Below are 12176 nucleotides of genomic sequence, written 5' to 3'. Positions count from 1 at the left end.
GGAAGAAGGTGAAATCAAAACAGGGATGGTGGGTGTGGGGAAGGCGGAGGAAGGGTTCCACAAATAAAAAAATCCAAAATTGTGCCTAGTTATACATGCCAATGCTACATATCATCAGTTCATACCAGAGGCAAAGCAAGGGGAAACTGCGCCTGTGTCGCGCGCGTGTGCCTTGTGCCCCTGTCACAGCACTGCTCGCCACACCCCCTCCACAGCCCAGCCACAGCTCTGCTGCGGCTTCGTCCAGGGCATCGCCTCCGCTGCCCCATGGGTGCTACGCCACTGGTTGATAGATACAGAAAGTATGAGTACCAGTGTGGTGCAGTGGTTAGAATGTTTGGGAGACCCAGGTTGAAATCCTCCCTCCACTGTGGAAGCTTGCTGAATGGGCCAATCAGACTCACTGCCAGTGTAACTTTCCTCATAACATTGCTGTGAGCAAAAAAAAATGCAGACTACTTTGTCTTCTCCTTATGGGAAGGAAGCTGAGGTCCAAATGGTGGAGCGTCCTGTCAAACGAGACCCGAGGTCTGCGGGTCTTAGTGCAGTTCCGCAAGGCCTGTAAGACAGAGTATTCCCACCAGGCCTATGGTTGAGGCAGCCACATTTTTCCACCTTGTGGCCTCCCTCTTTCCCACCCCCCTTACATTTTCCAAGTAGGCTGTGGAGTTTTTAATATGTAATTGATGGGTATTTTTGGTGTCAGTGGTATATTTTTTACTGACAGACAGTGGCATATCCCATGTCCCCAGGTGCACACCATTTCATCATGTGGGGGGGGGGGGCTGGGTGCCAGCCCCCGGCCAAGTCCCCACAACCGGCCTCGCCCACGGCACGGTGACCCGGCCAACGCCTGGTGGCTGCCCCTGGGCATCATTTAGGCCCGATACACCACTGCTGACAGACCAGGTTGCTGGCTCCGGTCTGCTATTTTATTGTCTTTGAGGCCATATTTGTTCTGCGTTGGAAGAAGAAGAAGAAGAAGAAGAAGAAGAAGAAGAAGAAGAAGAAGAAGAAGAAGAAGAAGAAGAAGAAGAAGAGGAGGAGGAGGAGGAGGAGGAGTTTGGATTTATATCCCCCCTTTCTCTCCTTGTAGGAGACTCAAAGGGGCTTACAATCTCCTTGCCCTTCCCCCCTCACAACAAACACCCTGTGAGGTGGGTGGGGCTGAGAGAGCTCCGAGAATCTGTGACTAGCCCAAGGTCACCCAGCTGGCGTGTGTGGGAGTGTACAGGCTAATCTGAATTCCCCAGATAAGCCTCCACAGCTCAGGCGGCAGAGCTGGGAATCAAACCCGGTTCCTTCAGATTAGATACACGAGCTCTTAACCTCCTACGCCACTGCTGCTCCCTGAGCCTGTAAGCCAGCTGGCCTTAGGAGCTGCAGAGTCCAGAAAGATGCCCTTAGCCCATAAACCAGCTGGCCTTAGGAGCTGCAGAGTCCAATTGGTCCCAGATTCACAGCCAAAGTCTGTAGAATCACAGAGATATGAATAAACACTGCTTTACTTTGGCAGCTTTGGCTGCTGCAGGTCTTTCTCCAACTTGGCCTGTAAGGAAATAATCGATTCTTCCAGTCAAGCTCTGGGCCTTCCCTCTCTGCTGCAGACCCGATTGACTTGGTGCTCTTGCAATTGGTAATATATGAGCAAACTTACCAACTGCACACACTCAATAAGCTCCTGTCCCCTTGGCTCTAAAGTGTAGATATTTTAAAAATATATTAAAAAAATTTCAAAATAGAAACAATATAAACAAACTGTACTGACTTTGTAAAAATCCAGAAGAAAATTATAATCATTGCTGTTCTCTGAAAACCTGCGAAGTGGAGTTAGGTATATGGGTAGTTGTGTGTTCTTGAAAAGACTAGAGTAGATTACCCTAGTGCGGGGCCAGAATTAGCAGCAATTGGTCCAATTAGCTTAAAGTCAGCCCTGCCCGTAAGGGGAAGAGAGGCCTACGAATCAACTAAAAAAAGTAAATAAATAATTTTTTAAAAATCTGTTATATCATTTCTGTGTGAAAGAGGATTCACCATGGTGTTTATGTAGACAGGAGACAAGAGGAAACAGGTGTCTCTTCCCTCATCCATTTGCTGGATTTGGGTTAGAATCAGAGTTGGAAGAGACCACAAGGACTATCAAGTCAAATCCCCTGCCATGCAGGAACACACAATCAAGCACTTCGGACAGATGGCCATCCAGCCTCTGTTTAAAAACCTCCAAAGAAGGAGACTCCACCACCCTCTGAGGCAGCGTATTCCACTGTTGAACAACCCTTACCATCAGAAACTCCTTTATAATGTTGAAGTGGACTATCTTTTCTCACAGTTTGAATCCATTACTGCATGTCCTAGTCTCTGGAGCAGCAGAAAACAAGCTTGCTTCCTTCCTCACCTCGCCAGCATGATGTTGTGGTTAAAAGAAGATGGACTCTAATCTGGAGAACTGGGTTTGATTCCCCAGTCCTACATTACTGCTGGGTGACCTTGGGCTAGTCACAGTTAATTCAGAGCTCTCTCAGCCCCACCTACCTCACAAGGTGTCTGTTGTGCGGAAAGGCATTTGTAAGATTGAGGAAGGGAAATGAATTTGTAAGCCCTTTTGAGTCTCCTTACAGGAGAGAAAGGGGGTTATAAATCCAAATTCTTCTTTCTCAACATGACATCCCTTCAAATATTTAAACGTGACTATCCTGTCACCCCTTAATCTTTTCTTCTCAAGACTAAACATACCCAGCTACATAAATTTCTCCTTGGAGGGCATGGAATCCAGACCTTTTGCCATTTTGGTCGCCCTCCTCTGGACACTCTCTAGTTTGTCAATATTCTTCTTGTCAAGCTATGTATTGGGTTCCTATGTACAGAGTTGTTTTGGTGCTCTTCTTGAAAGGTTATGGATTCTTGGACACTTCCAGCAACTTCTCCTTATTAACAGCAGCGTATGCGAAGTTGAGCGAGTAGCCCTCTGCACAAATAAATGAAGGCATTTGTGTATGAAGAAAGTATTGTTATTTATAATTCATTATACTCCTGTTAAAATTTTTACAGTTGTAGAGCAGAATCGATATCTCTTGATGCGCTAATCGCTTCCCATTGGCTTTGCAGACAGAAAAACAACGGTAATGATGGATGATGACTTTAATAACTGTAATGAATTGGTATTGTTATCTAATCAAGTTGCGATGGGGAAATAAAAGAATGAGAGAGAGAGAGAGGATTCCTCTTAATAATTCTGCAGACACCGTTGCACAAACAGATCTGACTTCTCTATCTGAAGACTCACAACTTGCACGTGGTCTATACAGCAGAGAGGGGCAGACAGGGCACTTGGAAAGCTGTGCATATCTGGCATGCAGGTGCCGGGTTTTTCATTCACTACCATGCTGCTGGTGAATGGGTAATGAAGTGCAAAGTTCATCTCACTTTCTCAGAATATAAGGATGAAAATGGAAACTTCCAAGTGCATATACAGGGACGATCTCTTCAGCTGAACAATACAAACTAAAGACACCATCGCAGGGGTGTTCACATGCACATGTGGGACATTTTGAACCCTGCCCTTCTTCCAGGAACCGCAGGGTGGTGTTCATAAGAACATAAGAACATAAGAACTAGCCTGCTGGATCAGGCCAGAGTCCATCTAGTCCAGCACTCTGCTACTCGCAGTGGCCCACCAGGTGCCTTTGGGAGCTCACGTGCAGGATGTGAAAGCAATGGCCTTCTGCTGCTGCTGCTCCTGAGCGCCTGGTCTGCTAAGGCATTTGAAATCTCAGATCAAGGAGGATCAAGAATGGTAGCCATAGATCGTCTTCTCCTCCATAAATCTGTCCAGGCCCTTTTTAAAGCTATCCAGGTTAGTGGCCGTCACCACCTCCTGTGGCAGCATATTCCAAACACCAATCACACGATGTGTGAAGAAGTGTTTACTTTTATTAGTCCTAATTCTTCCCCCCAGCATTTTCAATGGATGCCCCCTGGTTCTAGTATTGTGAGAGCATTGCTCTCCCCTCCATGACTAGTTAGACATTACTAGTTTTTGCTAAAGCTGAACAGTCCCCTATGACTTGGTTTGCTTTCTGCAGCGGTGTTATAAACTTGTCAACACCATGGCAAGCTTTAAAGTAGCTTCAGTGTATCTTCCAGTCATCTGAATTTGTCCTTAAAGATCGAAGGTGGGGAGAGGCACAAATGTCCAGATCGCTCGTCAGCCCCTCCAAATGGATGGTGCTCCAAGTCCTTTAGTTTCATTAGCTGACTTGCAAGTGTAAGAGAGAAGCCACTTAAAGCTGGTCAAGAATTTTCAAGAAGGGTGAGGACAGGAAACGTTTTTCCAATAAAAATGTAATTTCCCACAGGAACATTTCATTTTCATCCAACTCTTCTGAGCTCTCCGCACGGTCAACAAAATGTCTAATGGATGTTTTGTTAGTGTTTACCAATGTCTGGTAGCTGAGAAAACACAGTACAGATACCGGGGAGGAACAGTCTAGGGCGTAGACAGCAGAGGCTGTGCTATGGTTTCCGGGAGGTTCCATAGTTTTTGCAACAGGTTTTGTTTAGAGAAACATGGGGAGGAGAAAATTAAGCTTCGCTTTTCAGCCCCATAATCCCTGCATTCGGTTCTTTTGAGACATCTTTCTTCAGAGGTGGAGCGAGGGGAAACTGCGCCCCTGAGGCAGTGGTGCCCGCCCCCACCCCACCCCAGGATACACCCGGAACACCCCAGAATGCCCCTGCCACGCCCCTGCCATGACCTGGCCACACCTCCGCTGCAGCTTCGCCTGGGGCGTTGCACCCCCGTCCCATGGGTGCTACGCCACTGCCTTTCTCACAGAGTTCTAGGAAATAATTCCAAATGGGGCTGAAGCTGACTGTTCGTTCAGCTATCTACTCCACTGTTTAAAAACTTAGACATGCATCAAGGATATCAACATAGAGCCCCATGGTTTAGTGCTGAGACCAAATCTAGTTAATGTGATGTTCAGCAGTGTGTTTCATGTTTTGTGTTAGGTCCAGGATACTGAATCTGGGGTAGTTCCAGCCCAGGTTTTACTCATGGCTGGGTAAGCTGGCTAGCGGATTCTGTTAGGCCTTGTGTTCCATTCTTTGTTTTTAACAAATAAAATTGCTCTGTGTTAACTGCTCCCATAACCCCCCCTTATCATGTTAAGATGTGTCCAAAAGGGAGAATTCCAAGAGATCTTCTGCATGTTCCAGGATGACTGGATAATCTTATAATAAACTAGCGGTACCAGCCACGCGTTGCTGTGGCTGAGTCTGGTGAAGTGGAAAAGAAAGAAAAGGGGAAGTGAACGGTTCGAACATGTGTCATTGCACAATGATTGCAAGGGAGGGGAGGGGCAAAGGGCCCCTCGCTCCCCTCCCTCTCTCCTGTTCCCTTGCATGGCAACCCGGCCGGTCCCTCCCTAATGTTCCTCTTCCTCTGCTAGGGTGGGTGGGCCATGTGCAGGTGGCTGGTCCTATCCCTTTCACTCCCTTCCCTTGCAGGGGAATTATCTAGCATAAAACACGCTGGGAGGCATGAGCTATGTTGTGTTCAAAATTCAGAGCTTTTGGTCCAGCAAACCCCTGGACCCTCCCTCCCCTTCCCCCGCTAGGGTGAGTGGACCATGTGCAGATGGCCCGCTCCATCCCTTTCACTCTATAAGGCAGTGGTTTTCAAGGAAGGCATGGTTGGTTCCCTTGTATCAGAGGGTGTTGCTTTGACGGCCAGCAGATGGCACTGTTGTGGAACAGAACTGTGGTTCCAACTGTCACAGGTGTGGCATGTACACAATAACTGACACAGTTGTGACATGTACACAACAGGAGGTGTGGAAACAGTATGGAAACCTGGCCGCACGCGAATGCAACGTTGTGTGAAAATTTCAAAGCAATCGGTCCAGTAGTTTGGGAGATTACCTGTCAGCAGAAAAATGCACTGATAGATTTTTATATAGAGAGATTACCTAGGACTTGGTGCTCTCTGACATGGATGGGGAAAAGTACTGCCAAGTTGCAACTGACTTATGGTCACTCTGCAGGGTTTTCAAGGCAATAGATTAACAGAGGTGGTTTGCCATTGCCTGCATCTATGTAGCGACCCTGGTATTCCTTGGCTATCTCCCATCCAAGTTCTATCGAGGGCCAACTTTACCTAGCTTCAGATACTTGATGAGATTGCAAGATGTCAGGCCTTAGATCAATAAACCCCACTGCAATTGTGAGACAAGAGTTGAATATATGAAGCCACCATAGCTCAAATCAGACCTCTGGTTCAAGATGAATGGCTTTTTAGGGTTTCCAAATAATGGTCTTTCCTATTGCCTGCTTCCTATAATATATTAAGTGGCAATATTGGGGATTGAACTAGGAATCTTCTGGACTCTGTGCATTCCATCAAGCCCTGAGCTACACCCCTTCCCCAGCTTGGCCAGGCTTAGTATGAATACTTGGTCCACAGAGCATCTCAGAACATGCAGCGTTCCACCCAAGCCGCCTCTCCTCAGTCACGCTTATGGTGGTGTCCGGAAAGTTCAGCACCATGTGGGCAGTGAATGTCCAAAAGGAAACTAAAGAAAGAGGAGATGAGGGGGGGGGCAAGCTGTTTGGGAATCAAGACACAGACCAGGAAGACTAATTTATTTATTTGTTTGTTTGTTTGTTTGTTTGTTTATAGCCCGCCTCATCCCCGAAGGGCTCGAGGCGGCTCACAACACGGCTGTTTCCAACAGCAGATTGATACCACATAAAAGTTAACCCATTGAAACTCAGCAGCAATTAATAACAATAAATAAATTAAAACAACAAGATTGTGTAGAACACATATACACAGATACACAAGCGCCCGATCCAAAGGCCAAAGCAGAAAAGACAAAAGAAGAGAAAGAAAGGAAGAAGGGGAGGAGATAGGCAGGGCCCAAGATGGAATTAGGGCCCAAGATGGAATTATAATGATTGGAGAGAAGGGTTCCATTTGTAGCTGAGCTCGGCTGAGGTCTGTCTTTGAGGATTTCCACCCAAGAATGTCTCACAATTCTCAAGCTTCTGGGTTAAAGTCTGAGGCCAGCTTTAGTAGCAGGGTTGCCAGCTCCAGGATGGGAAATACCTGGAGATTTTAGGGGTGGAATCTGTGGAAAGCAGGGTGCGGGGAGGGGAGGGACTACAGTGGGGTAGAATTGCATAAAATCCATCTTTGAAAGCATCCATTTTGTTCATGGGAACTGATCTTTGTTTCTTGGAGCTCAGTGGTAATAGTGGTGTAAGAAACAATCTGGACAAAGTTGGTGAAGCAGGTAACAAAGCTTTTATTAGTTCTCGGTCTTGCAAGCCCGGGTGCCCTCTCAGAGAGAGACACACAGTTCCTTGGTTGCGCAGCAGCTTATATTGCCTTTTCAGGACCACCCAATCCCTCCCTCTCGTCTCCATTGGCAGGAGATAAGAGGGCTTAGCCTATTACAATTCATCTGGACATATTAGGTCACATACCAGGTGGCATCTCCTCCAATTAATATTTCTCTATATGGTCAACTCCTGCAATTAGTGTCAACCCTGTTAGTATCTTCATGTTATATTTTCTTTCTGTGAGGACATCATAGGTTCATCCAAGGGTTTCTTATCAGCAGGTGCCCCTCTTGGCACAAGGACCCAGGCCTGCTAATTGGAACCTGGATCCTGTCCCACCTTCCTATAACTATTGAATCCAGGCTTCAGAAGCATCTTGAAATGTTTCTTTATAAGATTTAAGTCAATATATTGGACAAACTGGTAGCTATCGGTCTAAAAGGCTTAATCGGATTTCTAAATAGAGTTTCTGCTGGCCAGCTAGAATCTAGGGCCCTCTCTGTAGAAGCAAGCTGCCTTATGAACAGAGAAAAAGACATTTTCTTTGGCCATATTAAAGAATTATACAAAGATTCTCATAAAGCATACTTAAAACACATTTATTCTTTAAGTCCCATTATTTAGTTACAATATAGAAGCATTTTAAATGTAAAAGCATATTGTGAACTTTCCCCTTCTAAACTCTTGCACCCTTTTTCCTGCCCGGTCATTAAAGCAAGTATACTAAACCAGCACACGTTATCACCACACTCCCTTTTTCTACTAACAGACTTCAAAGGAGGAGGTATGATAGTCAAGCCATTCATCTCTCCTTCTGTTCCAATTAGAACCATTCAGGTGGGAAATGATCTCAGAGCAGGTGTGCTTCATCCCAATTAGCCAACAAACTTTAAGACTTCTATCTGCTGCCAAGGTCACTATGCTCCCTTCTTAACGGACTTCAAAAGAGGAGACATGATAACCTTGGAGTCAACTGGACTTCTAACATCTTTAAAGTGAACTTTATATGAACTCTACATAAACTTTTATAAAGCTAAATTATAGTCAGTGTTCAACAACTTTTGTATTTTCTGTGAAGGCTATATTCTTTGTGACTTCTAAATAATGCCTATATTTGTGCACTAAAATACGTTTATCTGTGAAAATACTATAGTCTTACATTTTAGGAAAATACTTAATAATACCTTCTTTGTGTAAAAGCAACATTTTGTCATCTCTCACAGTGGCCACCACCTGGAAGTTGGCAACCCTATTCAGTACCAAACATCTAACACCCTGCTCTCTCTTTCCAACATAATACATGGCTATATCTTTCAGAGTGGCCTTCTTTCTGGTGGCACCACACTTGTAGAATGTTGATGCCCACAAAGCTCAGTCATTTAGAAGCTTCCATGGAGCAGTAAAAGAATTTTTGTGGGGAGGAAGCATAGGGAGCCATGAGATATGCAGCCCTCACTCAGAGGATGAGATGAATAGGAAGAACGGCTCCGTTTTCTCTCTTCTGTCATGGCTTGCTTCCTCAGAGATGACGGGCAGGCGATGTCAAAGAGGACAAAGGAGAAACAGCAGATCAGGGCAACGGGGTTGTCTGAGGGGCCTTTTGATCTCAGTAGAAGCCCAGCGTGGATGATTCCTCTCCCATGCCCCCCTTGAAATGATTTGCAGATGTGAAGTGGAAGGAGGGAGGCAGTGTTTCACCCTGATTGCTGCTGTCCGAAGGCCCGTTCTGCACAGGCTGATAAACACAGGATTAGGATGCTAAAAAACCTGCTTTGGGGAGGAACTTCGCACAGATCCTGCCCCCAAAATGAGTCTGCCCCAGGTTATTTCCCTTTTTTAAAAAAATAGCTAAACTACACTTTGAAAAAATCCCGTGTTGCAGCCACTTGTGAGCGAATGGCTGGGCAGGAGATGCTTTAGCTTTATTCGCCTCCCTAACAAATAAATTGCAGCTTATATCTGCGTAGCTATGCACATGCAGATGGTCATTTTGTGAGACATCAGCATGGCTGTGTGGGTTCATTTGTGCATCCGGCATAGCTACGCATCGGTGGGAAGTAAATTTTTAAAAACAGGCGGGTCCCAGTGCAAACGCGTGACAGCAATCCAGATAGTTTCCGTGGGCTCCAATCGGTGCCTGAATGGATGCATGTGAACATGAAAACAGGGAAATGGGTTCCTTTATCCCGACTGCAACCTGTTCTACATTTGCTGTGGGGGAGGGGCCCTAAACACACCACCTCAAGCCATCTTGCTTCAAGTCAGGGTTATGTATCTGTTTGCAAGAGCACCCCCAGTCTGGACACTTCACTGCAAGGGGAAGAAGTCTGAGGAAGTTGTATTCTATCCTCAATAGCCTTCACTCCCACCCAGGAAATTGCTCCCTTCTCAGGCGCACTGCAGAGAGGAGAAGTACCAGACAATATTTTAAACATGAAGAGGACTTGAACACAGAGTGCCTTCACTCAGGGTACCTTCTAAGGCAAACAAACAGGTCTCTGTTGCTCATGCTCAGGAGTGGCATAGGAGGTTAAGAGCTCGTGTATCTAATCTGGAGGAACCGGGTTTGATTCCCAGCTCTGCCGCCTGAGCTGTGGAGGCTACTCTGGGGGATTCAGATTAGCCTGTACACTCCCACACACGCCAGCTGGGTGACCTTGGGCTAGTCACAGCTTCTCGGAACTCTCTCAGCCCCACCTACCTCACAGGGTGTTTGTTGTGAGGGGGGAAGGGCAAGGAGATTGTAAGCCCCTTTGAGTCTCCTGCAGGAGAGAAAGGGGGGATATAAATCCAAACTCTTCTTCTCTTCTTGTGTCAGTCCTAGGGCTGCCAACCTCCAGGTGGGGACTGGAGGTTTCCTAGAATTATGACTGATTTCCACATTTTAGGAATCAGTTCCCGAATAAAACAGCAGCTTCAGACATCTTTATTCCATCATGTCTCTGCTGGTCACTGTCCCTTGCCCAAACTCTGCCTTCCCAAGGCTCTGCACCCAAATCTTGAAGTATTTTGCCTGCTGGAGTTGGCAACAGTTGCCCAGTCTCCCTTCCCAGCCTACTCTACCTCGCAGGGTTGTTGTGATGATATAATGGTGGGGGGGGGGGAAGAAGCATGGAGACTGCCCAATTTCCTTGGAGGAAGGGGGGTATTGAAAATGGCGTCCAATGGAGCAACTCAGCAAAGTGGAAGCAGACAATAGTTTGAAAAGTGAAAAGTGGTGATGTCCAATCAGCAGAAATAAAATACCCCACAGACGTTTTTAAAAGATCAATTTTGGCGTTTTTAGTTCCGACACAGCATGCCAAAAACAGTCCTCCTCCTCCTCCTCCTCCTCCTCCTCCTCCTCCTCCTCCTCTTCTTCTTCTTCTTCTTCTTCTTCTTCTTCTTCTTCTTCTTCTTCTTGACCTGAAGAAGAGAAGCATAGTACACTTTCCCAGACATGTTATCTGTTCAAACTCCATGTCACAGGCATATCTGTGGGATTCTATTTTTTGGGGGGAAAGCATCATATACCTGATTAGTCTGTGACAAAGAGGTTGTTCTGGGAAGAGGTGGCATTGTATTACCACACTGAAGCACACCTATTATTTCAAACACTAGTTTGGAGGCCTTGATGTATACCATAATCTGAAACAATAATAGAGTTTTCCTCACCGTGTTTCTCCATCTCATTTCTCCTAAATAGAACGACTGAAGCTCAAAGACTTTTAAAGCCCTCCTAGGACTCGGGAGTTTGGGGAGAATATCTGTGCTGTCATCTTACTCAAGTTAGAACATATTGCTCTGGAAATGTGGGCTCTCTGCTTTTAGTTCAGTTTGTCAGATTACAGAACTGAAGGAACCATTGATCCCTAAGGATAAAAATCAGCAGAAGGCTCCTTAAAAGAACAGCACAGTATATTCAAAGAATGTCTGAGAAAGTCCTTTCTTTTGTAGTTTGGAATGTTGAAGGTCAGAACCAAAAAAAAGGGGAGGGGGGAGAAGGCTGCCTTTAGAAGCAGAGAAAGGGAAAGGAGGCAGGAAGGAGACATAAAGTGAAAGTTTAAACACAAATAATAAAAAAAAAGAACTTTAAAAACGTGCCCTAGCCGCTGCCCTGTTTTTGTTTCAGCGCTGCAGCTGTAAAAAGGTTATCAGAAGAGACAAAAACTCTGTCATTGAGGAAGACCTCACTAAATGAAATGGTGGAAAAAATCTGTGATTGGGCCTTCCTAGCATTTTTTTAAAGGGCCACAGCAGCTATGCAGGGCCCCAGTTCTGATCAGGAATGGGGGGGAAAGGGGTTTAACCTAATCAAAACCCACCTCCACTACAACAGCTGTTAGTAGCTATGAGTAAGAAAAATAAAAAAAGACAGGCAATGAGAGGGAAAAAGACAGACCTGAGCCCTTTGGGAGGGCAGTATAAAAATTAAATTTAACATAACATAACGTTTCCCTTCCATGACTAGTAACAATTCAGAAGTTTTAACTGGCAAAACCAGGCAGAGAAAAGTGTTGAAATGCCTCTCTCTGCTGTGTTGCAGTCTTAACCTGAATCAGCAGTGGTGTATCTGCCTGAGGGACCTAGATGGTCACATATTCCCGGGCACCACACGGGGCGGGTGTGTGTGTGTGTGTGTGTGCAAAATCACACACACACACACACCACTGCCAGCCTCTCTGGGGAAGTGTCCTGGGCCATGGCTGTCTGGAGAGGCTGGCAGTGGGGTGGTGGTGCTGGTATGAAATTGTCTTCTTATTTGTAAAGCAGTAGGAAAAAGTGTCTCCTCTCCTTAATTATCTTGAGTCCTCCAGACTCTCCAGCCCACAGCTCTATGGTTTCATGAGGGA

Source organism: Sphaerodactylus townsendi, linkage group LG06 (assembly GCF_021028975.2).
Source record: "Sphaerodactylus townsendi isolate TG3544 linkage group LG06, MPM_Stown_v2.3, whole genome shotgun sequence".
In the NCBI taxonomy this organism is placed as follows: Eukaryota; Metazoa; Chordata; class Lepidosauria; order Squamata; family Sphaerodactylidae; genus Sphaerodactylus; species Sphaerodactylus townsendi.
This window is presented reverse-complemented; position numbering follows the sequence as displayed.